Source organism: Bombina bombina, chromosome 2, assembly GCF_027579735.1.
Source record: "Bombina bombina isolate aBomBom1 chromosome 2, aBomBom1.pri, whole genome shotgun sequence".
In the NCBI taxonomy this organism is placed as follows: domain Eukaryota; kingdom Metazoa; phylum Chordata; class Amphibia; order Anura; family Bombinatoridae; genus Bombina; species Bombina bombina.
The window spans coordinates 1433945832-1433958607 of NC_069500.1; positions in this window are offsets into that span (position 1 = coordinate 1433945832).

Here is a 12776-nt window from a genome sequence, read left to right on the forward strand (position 1 = left end):
TACTGAAATACAAAAGCAATTTTTTGAAGTGTTACTCAGATTGGTCTGTATCTTATTTACTTTCTCTTTCAGGACTCTTTGTTTTCTCCAACTTTAAGGTACAGCCATGGGTTCCAATGTCACCACCACATACGCAAACATCTTCATGACTGTATTTGAGGAAAAGTATGTTTATGAAAATTAAATGTTCCGCAGATATGCAGCAGCCTGGTAGCATTACATCAATGATGTCTTTGGGGTGTGGTATAATTAAATAATAGTACAAGATCTATTAAATTTACCTTGAATATTAGTGTGGGAAACATTAACTTTTTGGACACTATGGTGTATTTCAAGGATAGTAAATTGAATACAGATCTGTATGTAAAACCCACAGGATAGAAATAATTTATTGCATTTTCAGAATTTCCATCCAAGAAGCACTATAATGTCACTACCACGTAGTCAATTCATGAGAGTTAAACGGATAGTGTCTGAAGAGAAGCATATGCATACAAGATTTACTGAAATGGCAGAGAGATTCAAGGAGAGAGGTTATACCCCCAATTTGGTTCAAACTGAGCTGGCTAATGTGCAATCTGCTGTTATCTCAGGGCAGCAAAAACAAAAAGAGAAAAAAATGATTGTGTGATCCTGGTAATGAATTGTGAAAAAACAAATGGTCCATATTGCAAAGATGTAACCTTAATATTGATTAATTTGGTCAGTCACCTATGATTGCATATAGGAAAAGACAAAACCTGAGGGATGAGTTGGTCCATACTGATTTGGGCAGTATCAAGTGGGCAAAACAGAGTTTTTTAACATGTAAGAGTTTAGGCTGCTTCCCTTGTTTAAACTGTGGGAATTGTAATTCCATTTCCAAAGGGTCTAACTTTGCACACCCATTAACAGGGAAAAAGTATGATATTAGAGGTTGCTTTACATGTGAAACTACATTTGTGATTTATTTAATTTTGTGTCCATGTGGGAGGGTCTACATTGGAGAGACCCCCTGCAAGGTACAGGAGAGAATTAATCAAAATAGGAGCAACATTAGATGTAGTAATAGGGAGGCTTAAGTTTCCTCCCATTTTTTGCAATATGGCCATAACAATAGCCAACTCCGGTTCCAAATCATTGACACTGTAATTAATAGTGGTATAAAAAAAACATTCGGCTAGATTACGAGTTGTGCGTTAGGCTTAAAAAGCAGTGTTGGCCGGTCCCAACGCTGCTTTTTAACGCTCGCTGGTATTACGAGTCTTGCAGGTACAGGTGTACCGCTCACTTTTTTGACCAGACTTGGAAATACCGCAAATCCACTTACGTCAATTGCGTATCCTATATTTTCAATGGGACTTGCATAGCGCCGATATTATGAGTCTGCCAAAAAGTGAGTGGTACACCCTCTCCTGTCAAGCCTGGTATCGCATTTTAAAGTCAGTAGTTAAGAGTTTTACACTACAACGCTGTAGCATAAAAACTCTTAACTAAAGTGCTAAAAATACACTAACACCCATAAACTACCTATTAACCCCTAAACTGAGCCCCCCCACATCGCAAACACTAAAATAAAATTTTAACCTCTAATCTGCCAAACCAGACATCGCCAACACTATTGTCAGTATATTTATGAAAATCTTAGCAGTATTCTCTAAACAATGTGTAAGTATATGGCAGGGAATATATTTAACAATCTTCCTTTAAACTAAACCTGCAATCAAACATACATTTGCTAAGACAATAAAATTAATCTAAATATCTGAATTCTTTATTATTAGTAAATAACTATGAACATGTTGATACGTACATATTTGTAATGATTAGAATATGAGTCAATATTATATGCGTTAAAACAAAAACTATTTAAAATATGCTATGCAAAGCTCATGCCAATTTACTTTAAACCCAATCTTTCATTCAGAGCTGCATTTAAAATATTACAATGAGACCTAAAATAGCAGTTACAAACATTCAGCAATATGATTTACAGTGTTAATTTAAGCAATAGGATAATATATATATTCTGCTATTTAACTGCAATTTATCCTAATACCAAATTAACTGACAATATCAGAACTTGCATAGATGAGTTACTTAGCCAATCAGACACAGATTTAAACAATACCTAGGCTTATGACTACCAATTTAAAATACAATATACTTCACCAAATAAACAGCAATCCAGTTTCCAATATTTCTTAACAGGTCCAATTCACCTCAGAAATTCAAAATTGGGGTAAAGCATATGGAGTCCAATAGTAGGTGTGTGCTTTTGATTAATAACTGCAGCAGTTACTCCTTTCTGGATCAGTCAACACAACAAAACCTTTTTTTTTAGTCTCTATGCTTGGGTTTAAATCATCTGATTTCACCCCTCCCCTTTTTGATTATTTATCAGTCATTGGTGAATATTGGAAACGCCCACGGCCTTGTCTTGGATTAGTTCTTTGCAACTGAACATGGATTGGTTTATTTGGTAAATGTGTTGTCAAGGAAATGCATTCATTGCAACAACCAATCATCTCATGGTTGCAATTCCGCATCATAACACTAGGTGGCAGCAGACGTACAAACAAATACAACAAGACCATCTCTAACATTTTTAAGCAAGTTAATTTTTTTTTTCATAAAATGGTTATTTAATCAGATCACACTCTCTGCATTAATCATATATAACCCCAATTACAGATGGTTAATATTAGGTTATTTTTTCTGATTATTCTGATACCAAATATGTTATATTATTAACATTTAATTATATTAAGGTAATTTAATACTGCTAATTATTAGCTTAAAATGCATTATAATTTTATCAGTATTCTGGCATTTCTTTGCAAATAACAGCTTATTTTTATATCTCCAGATTGGTAGTATTTAAAACTCCTGATATTTGCATTCACCCAGATATAGTATGTGACATTTCTGTGTATTTCTTCCTGAATACATAAATCCTGTTTATGTCGATCTGAAATAAAAATAAATGTTAATAATCACTTCTCTTCAGGTCCATAAACATCTATTCATGTTCTTAAACACACAGAGGCTAAGATATTCATGCCTTCAAAATATACATACATATATATATATATATATATATATATATATATATATATATATATATATATATATATCATTCAATCTTTTACTTTCCATACATATATATATTTAGATGTTAATATTTGATATCACATAAATATACATCTCATATCCATTAAAATATATATATTTTCCTGGCATTATATTTTATTTGAACTCTAAATACAGTTATTTTGAAATCATAATGTAAGTCATGTGCTTCCTCTATGTTATCCTAACCCAGACACAATGTCTGTGTCACGTGTATTCTGATGTTATCAGCCACACACTTAACAGGCAGCTGTCAATTTTCAGCTCCTTTTGTTGGCAGGAAGATCATATATGAGTGTGTATCCAGGCTCTTCTTCTTTTGCTCACCACATGGGGTAAAGAGTGCTATGGAATTTGCACTTCCTAATTAAGAAGCAAATGTTTTCCTTTGTTTCTTGGGACCTGTTGTCTGTAGCTCAGCCTGGAGATGTATATTCAATTTGTGAAGGTTTCTGTCTGACATCAGAATTTAAACCTTATTCCAGTAATATCTGATACAAATATGGTTTCATACATAAACATATTTTCCTGTCCTATTGACATACATATATATATAAATATGTATTTACCTGTGCCCTGACATAATTCCCCCTTTCAAATTTAAATATATGTAGGACACATGTATTTGAATTGGATCAAAGTCAGTGGTACTCGGTGAGGATATTGGCCGTATACATCATAGGCAGTCCTTTAAGTAGAAAGTCCGTCAATTTTGAGCCTTCATGTTCATCAGCTGGTCGTCTTTAAACTACAGTATGTCTTTAGTTCATTTGGGGATATGACACTTCATTCTCCCTCTATGACTTGTAGTTGGGATCTGGGATGACATGCCCGCAATTGATTGATATGGACCCATTTATCTATGAAACTTTCATTTTTGGCGATCCTTATTTTATAGGCCACTGGAGATATTTTGTCAGTAATGACAAAAGGACCTTTCCATGAGGGATGAAATTTCTTCTCCCTAACCTGATCTCTTCCAAAGTTATAAAGATAAACTTTATCATTTATTTCATATTCCTTTTTGGATGTTTTGAGATCATAATAGGTTTTAGTGGCAGTTGCGGCTCTTTCTAAATTCCTTTGAGCAAATGCAAAGGCATATTGCAGGTGCTTTCTTAGGTTCTCCACATATTGATGTGTATTGGCAGCGTTTATCAAGTTTTGGTCTGATGTACGGTACAGCAGATGCTGGGGTAGAACCATTCTTCTACCAGTCATCAGCTCAAAAGGTGACATTTTGGTAGCACTACTTGGAGTTGCCCTTAATGCCATTAAGACTAGAGGTAGTTTTACATCCCAGTCTTTACCTGTTTCACTCACAAACTTTTTGAGGATTTTAACAATGGACTGGTTGTACCGCTCTACACCACCACTTGAGGCAGCTCAATAAGCAATATGGAGCTTTCTTTTTACCCCTAGTATTTTCCACATTTTGGTCATCACTTCGCTAGTGAAGTGGGTTCCCCGATCTGATTCGATTCTTCGGGGCAAACCAAATCTGGAAAATACATGGTTGATGAGCAATGCTGCACATGTTTCAGCACTATTGTTAGGTGCACTAATGCACTCTACCCATTTAGTGAACAGGCATGTTACGGTTAACATGTATTTGTTACCTCTTGATGATCTTGTTACGGGGCCAATAAAATCGATTTGTATATCTGACCATGGCATTACCATCCCCCTTTTCTGCAATGGCGCTCTATGCGTTGGTGCAGTGGGTTGGAACTGTGGACAGATTAAACACCCTTGACAGTAGGTTTGAACATCTTTCAACATGTGTGGCCAAAAAGCATAATCACGCAATATTTTGTACGTGAGTTTGGCACCACGATGTCCAGATGTGGGAGCATCATGGGCATGTTGAAGCATTAGACCTCTGAACTTGGTGGGTACTACCCACTGTTGGATGCCAGTTTTAGAGGTTCTAATTAACAAACCATCCTGTAACTTGAATTGTGATCTAGATTTTATTAAGATTCTAAGATCTTCTTTGCCAATACAATCATCTTTTGAGATGGGGTTGCTTTCAGGATTTTCTATGTGTTTATAGAAGATGCCTACAATGGGGTCTTCTTTTTGACTAGTGATCAGGTCCTCACTAGGAGAATCCTGACTCCATTGTACCAAGTTAGGTTCACTCTGTTGTTTTGCCTGGTTTCTGGTAATGGCTTCTACCTGAATTGCACCCATTAAGTGGTCAATATTAAGGAGTTCTCCAGTTATGGCTCCTTGTTTGGCTAATGAATCCGCAAGGTCATTGCCTTCCTTATCAGGACCTAGAACTCTGGAATGACCCTTGGTCTTTTTCCAGTGTATGGTTAAATCATTGGATACCACCAGATTATCAATCTCGCAGAACAACTTGCCATGCTTGACTGGTTTGTTATTGCTTTTCTGCATGCCATTTCTTTTCAAAGTTGGCAGGTATTCAACAAAACTGTCACGCACATAATTTGAGTCAGTTATTATCACAAATTCATGAATACCATGTTCAATAGCCATTTCAATGGTTTTGAAAACAGCAGTTAGTTCTGCGACCTGACTGGATCTTGGTCCAATGTTGAAACCTATAGATATATTTGGGAATCCATTTGCCCCAGTTATACCAATGCCAGCGACTAATCTGCGCTCATTGTCAATAGTGGCATGGTAAGAACAACCATCAACATATACCCAAGGTAATGTTTGACAATGGTCCTCATTGTACATTTTATATGGGGAAAGCAATTGTTCCTCCAGAAAATCATCTTCTGATAATTCTTCCCCATGATCTCTAGCAGTACAGTCGTGGAGCTCAGCAAGCCCTTGTGCGACTGGATTCTTTTTATTCTGCTTGTAGCGAATTTCTAATGGCCAGCCTTGCAAGGAAAGAGTCCACGCTGTTATGCGGCTATTAGACAAATTCCCATCTCTTATTCTCTCACTTTGCAAATATAGCAAAGGCTGGTGAGCCGTTTCTACAATAATTTTCTCGCCCTGTATATAGCTGCGGAAATTTTGTAGAGCCCATACGGTAGATAAGAGGGCTTTTTCGCAATCGTTAAACTTTATTACTACTGGGGATAGATTTTTGCTCGCATAAGCAATGGCTTTGTTCAAATTATCATGCTTTTGGTATAAAACAGCACTCATGCTTACATCTGTGTAACCGGTTTCTAAGAAGAAAGGTTTACCACCTTCAGGGTACGCTAAGCAAGGTGCTTGAGTGAGTTTTCTCTTCAGCTCTCTGATGGCTGTCTCTTGAGACTCACTCGAGTGCCATTTCACATCTTTCTTTAGAAGAAATAGTAGTGGTTTAGCTAATTCCGCATAATTATCAATGAATTTGCGAGAATAATTCGTCATACCCAGGAATGATCTCAATTCCTTTAAGTTAGTTGGGTTTTTAGAATTCACTATAGCTTCCACCTTTTTCTTTTGGGAATTTAATCCTTCAGAGGTAACTTCATGTCCCAAGAAGTTTACACGAGTGTGGCACCATTGAGCTTTTTGTAGGGATAATTTGACACCTGCCCTTTTAAGTTGGCTGAGGACGTGTTTAAGCTCTGCGATGTGTTTTTCAAAGTCTGTGCTTTTGATTAAAACATCATCAACATAAGATAAGGTCCCCCTTTCCAGTGCGTCAGGACTAGCTTTATGCATGAATACAGCAAATTCATGTCCAGAATTTATGTATCCAAATGGAAGTCTCTGGAATGCATACTGAACCTTTTGGAAGGAGAATGCTAGCTTATATTGGTCCTCTTCATGTACCTTTATGGTCCAATATCCCTGTGCACAATCAATGGCAGTGAATATTTTGGATCCCTGCATTTGTGCTAGGCACTGGTCAATGTATGGTACAGGCCAGCCAGACATGTATACTCGTTTGTTTAGCTGTCTTAAGTCAGCACACAAACGCCATTGTCCATTGGGCTTAAGGACACCTAGAATAGGATTATTATAAGAGCTGTGCACCTGTCTGATAATACCTCTTTCTTCCAAGTTCCTTATGATCTCTGCAAGAGAATCATATGAGGCTAAAGGAAGTCTGTATTGTTTGACAAATACAGGTGGCGCATCAGGATCTGTTTGTATTCTTGCAATGTGCAAGTCTGTAGTACCACAGTCATAAGAATCCTTAGCGAAAATATCCTTGTACTCCATCAGGAGTTCTCGCAGCTGTTGGCGTTCATCATTGCTGGAACAGCCATTAGCTAAGGATATTTGCTCTTCAACTATTTGCTGAAATCCTGGAAAGATTTCAGGCTGTCCTATTTCATAGGCTTCTTCCAACCTAGAGGTGAGATCCCCTTGATTATAATTTACATTGCTCCCATGACTCTGGGTATTGGGGTAATCTTGCTGTTTGATTGGCTGATCAAACACTAGAGAGGCTTCTTCAATTTTACAGATGCCTTCCTCTGAGCTGAAGGGATAAATAGACTGAATATTAAATAGACCTTCTGGCATAGATAGAAATGTACGATATAAAATCATACAATAGGGTGCGCTATATTAATATACAAGGTATGTGCATATAAATGTATGTAAGTGGATTGTGCTTTTTGTGTGAGTATTGGCACCTGGGTGAATATAAACGCTAAAAATATATATATGATGTCTTATTTAAAGTGTACACCTAAGAAACTGAATGGGTCTGGATAAGTAGATAAGTGACTTCACATAAGCGATGGTGTTTATTTTACAAAAACTTCATCCCCTAAAAAAGTGTATACATATAAATCAAGTGATACAGTGTTACTTGTATTGAAAATAAATAAAATATAATGGAATATTATATTATTAAAAAATATATAAAAAACACAATACAAATGATTTCACATATAGTGCAGAGTCATTGATAGATAGATGAAATAAACATTGTTGAAATCAATAATTCTGGAAGGCTGCTCCACTCCAAACCGGTGGTAAATCGGTTGAACTGAAAAAATAGAAAACAGAAAGAGAGAGCGCCTAATGGTGTAATATCGTCAAGATCAAGAGTGGTACAGGTATAAAAAGTCTCTGCCAAATGGATACTCACAAAGAGCTTGGCACTCGCAAGTAGTGCATATAGGCGGGCTGACCTTTATACAGCAGTCAGTACACTGAATATATGGAAGTCGTATCGGAAATCTGTAGTAATAGAAAAAGAAACACAAAAGACCAATAGTGCAATATCGTCTGAATCCGAAATGGGCACAGCAAAGGGCACAGTGTCAGCAAGATGTATACTCACAATGGAGTTGGCAGGCTGACCTTCATACAGCAGTCAGCGCGCTGATAGTTAGTAGCTGTAGTTGGTAGCTGTAGCTGTTATCGGCTTAGGCTTGTCCTCTGCTCACCGGCGTGCGTGCTGAATACTCAGCTATAGCTAGGCTGTTAGCTGTGGAAAGTAAATCCTCAAGGTATGCCGTGAACACACCCAGAGATGCACCTGAGGCTCGTTACAGGCTTCAGAAAACACAAGGTGCATACAAAATGATAAGCCACTGAAAATGGGTGACTAAAAAGTTTTTTTAAAAAACAAATTAGAGAAGGAAGTCAGCGGACAAAATGTTAGGTAAAAATAATCTAAAAGAGGTTTATTTAAGAGCTATAACAACGCGTTTCTCGGCCGAATAAAGCTCACTGGCCGTTTCATCAGGTAAGTGTATAGGTATAGCGGGAAAACCACATTTAAAAATACATAGGAAGGTCATGATTGGTTAGTACATCCACCAATAAATGACCAAACATTTTGTTACATTTAAAATACAATATTTAGCTGACATCCTAACAAAATACTTTCGTTACATATAATCACAAAAAAGAAAATGGTGTATACATGGAAACAATGTTAAAAAATATGTAATTTAGAAACCGCGGAGGAAACATTTTGTTCTTTAGCAGGATACTAAGCAGCTCATTATTATCCTGTCATAATAAAAGAAATGGTCAAAAAATTGTAGGGACAAATGAGGCCACAAGAACTATAGAAATTGAACATCAAGTTGGTAATTCTGCTGTTTTAATAATGTATTAAATTACAGATTCTAGTCGAGTCTTCAATGTCATGTACTGGTGTAAGTCCCTGTGTTATGAATGACCCTAATAAGTATGTTGACGCTCACTCATTGAGACACAATTTATTTTATATATATATAATATGTGCATTTGAAATGGTATCATAGAATTCTCATACCTATAATACATGGTGCAATATAACTGATACTATATACCTTGAAATAAAAATGGCATGTATTTGGTGTGTTCTATTTAAAAACATCACACTACAGGGAAACTATTTTATGCCTGTATAGAATATACAGATAATAGTGTAGGTAATTTAATAAAATTATGTTTATTAGTTAAATGCTGCCAGATCCAAGTTAGAATTCAGCCCTGAAGGCCACAGAGTATTCAACTTGTGAATCCAGAAGGTTTCACGTTGTCTTAATTTAATAATTCTATTATAATCTGTTGAAGGGGGTATATAGTCTATAGGATAAAATTTGAAAATTTCAGGATTGCCCTGATGTTTATTCAGGCAATGTTCTGGTATGCTATGTTTAATCTTTTTCTTTTTGCAATTTTTACAATTGCGTAAATGTTCTCCCCACCTAGTTCTTGCTTTTCTTGAGGTACGACCCACGTATTGGGCCCCACATATACATTCAAGGACATAAATTACAAAGATAGAATTACAATTTAAAATTTTTTTTTGATAGGAAAAATTTCCCCGGTTATTTTTGAGGTAAAATTTTTCATACCAGATGGTATGTATTTGCAAGTATTACAGCCTCTTTTCCCACATTTGTAGACTCCTATGTGACTAAGAAAATTTGTGTTATTGTTGGATTTTTTGTTAGAAAAAATGTGTTTCACTTTTTTACTGGGAGCTAGCTTACTCCTCAGAGTAGGAGCCCTGGTGTATACGATTTTGGGATAGCTATCTACTAAATTTTTTAAGATGGGATCTCTAAGTATTATTGGCCAATGTTTGTTAAGAATCTGTCTTATCTGTTTATAATTATTATTGTATTGAGTGATAAACAATGGTTTTGCTGAAAAATTTTCATTCTCTCTTTTTTTGTTATGAGTCTTATTTTTGTTGAGTAAAGTATCCCTATATAGGAGTCTGGCCTTGTCTCTACAGGTTATCAAAAGGTCGTTAGGATAACCTTTATCAAGGAACCTTTGATAGATGATTTTACTCTGCAGATCAAAGGATTCTAGCGATGAACAATTGCGTCGAATTCTTTCGAATTGACTGAAGGGGATGTTTGATAGCCAGTTTATATGATGGTTACTTTTGAAATTTAAATAACTATTGCTGTCTACTTTCTTAAAAAATGTTTTTGAGCAAAGATTTCCTAACTGGTCCCAGCTTAGTGTCAAATCTAAAAAATCTATTGTCTGCTTGTTGATGTCAGCAGTAAATGACAAACCAAAATCATTTTGGTTAAGGGAAGCAGCAAACAGTGTTGCTGAGGAAAGGTCACCTCTCCATAGGAAAATCAGGTCATCAATGTAGCGGCCATAGAACACCAGACTCGCCCCAGCTGAGGAATTAAAGATGTAAATGTCCTCAAATATGCCCATAAAAATGTTGGCAAAGCTGGGGGCGAATCTGGTGCCCATGGCCGTACCCTTGATTTGTAAGTAAAATAAATCCTGAAACATAAAATAATTATGTTGTAAAATGAATCTAATACATTCTATAATATACTCTTTTTGAAAGTGGGGCATGTAGTGATCTTCATTTAGTTTTAGCAAGATTGTCTGTAAGCCTAATTCGTGAGATATGTTGGAATAGAGAGAACTAACGTCACAGGTTATCCATATTAGGTCACCATTATTTTTAAAGTCCTTAATTTTGTTAAGTAGATGCGTACTGTCTTTAATGTAGGATCTGAGGCCAACAACATGTTTCTGTAAAAAAAGATCAATGTAGTAAGATAAATTATATGTTAAGTTGTCTATCCCTGCAATAATTGGTTGGCCAGGGGGGTGTTTTTGATCCTTATGGATTTTTGGCAAATGATAATAATGTGCTACACTTGGGTTGCTAACTTTGAGAAAATTTCTTTCATCTTTATTTAGAATATTAAGATTGGAGCCTCTTTCAATCAATATATGATATTCTTTTAAAAAAATAGGTGTGGGGTCTGTTTTTAGGACTCTATAGTAATTGTTGTCATTCAGAATCCGTTTGGCTTCTGATAAGTAGTCACAAAAATCTTGTATCACTATTCCTCCTCCCTTGTCAGCATCCCGTATGATGATATTGGGGTTGTCTGCAAGGGAGGAGACTGCCTTCCTTTCACCTTGTAATTTGTAAAAATTATTTTTTGATGACTTTAAAGAGATTTTTTCAAGATCGTCGATTACTAAATTATGGTAAATTTCAACATATTGGCTACATCCCAATGGAGGAGAGAATGATGATTTCATTTTTACGTCAGTATGAATGACACTTTCAAAAAGTTGATCAGTAAGAGAATTTATAGAGCCTTGGGTAGAGATAATTCTTTCTCCCATATTCATATTATCAGTAAGAATGCAGATAGTATCGTTCTCTAAAAGATTATGTTTTTTTAAATTTTTTTGGGCAAAATATTTTTGCAATGATAGTTTCCTGGTAAATCTATTTAGGTCTACAAAAAGGTTAAAAATATTGTGGGGATTGGGTGGACAAAATGATAAACCCTTATGAAGAATTCTTTTTTCCTCTATGGATAAGATGTGGGATGATAAATTAAAAATGCCCTTATCTAATTTGTTATGTTTTTCTTTCTTGGTGGCAATACCTCTCCCTCTTGTGCCTCTTGGTCTAAATGAAAGGGTCTTTTTCTGGGATTTGGTTCTTCTATTATTGCTCTTCGTTGGTGTGGGGCATGTTCTAAAAAAGGTGAGAATGCGGAGGTAGTATTATTTCTAGATGTACGCTCTGTGAAAACATTGTCCTCTGTAACAGAGGACAAAGGTTGAAAACGATTCGAGTGAACATATTGATTCTGGTTTGGGTTGTAATTAGTCTTGGAATGATTATCTTTGTAAGTATAAGAATTAGTTTGGATGGGAGAATCATAATTCTGATAATTGTCAAATCTGCTGTTCTATCTAAATTGTCTTTTATTTCCATAATAGGAATTATCATTATAAGTCCTATGATTGTCATAATGATTTCTGGGTGGATAATAAGATTGGTGGGGAGATTGTTGTCTGTGCCAAGTGTCATATTGATTGTCATTGTATCTGTTATAATATTGTACATTGTGTTGTTCCCTATCTCTGTGTATATATGTATTAGATTTTCTGTATTGGTTTGTTGGTTTGGTATGATAATAGTTGTTTGGTTTATAATTATCCTTATAAATCCTATTACTATTTCTATGGTGAACCGTAGTCCAATTTCCACCTGGTTCAGATCTGTTTGTTCTGTGTGGGGCTTTTGTCGCTGTAGGTTGATCTATGTCATATGATCTATGATCTGTATTTCTTTGACTCTCAGAGTTCTGTATTTCTGAGTTAGGAGGTTGTGTACGATTATAACTATATATTCTATCATTAATGTAGTCCTCATTGTCCCTTACCAATTTTTTGTTTTTTGATTGGACAAGTTCCTCTTGGAATTTGTCTGTCCTTTCATACATGCTTTTCAAAAAACGATCATAATCAGAACTCTCAACGTG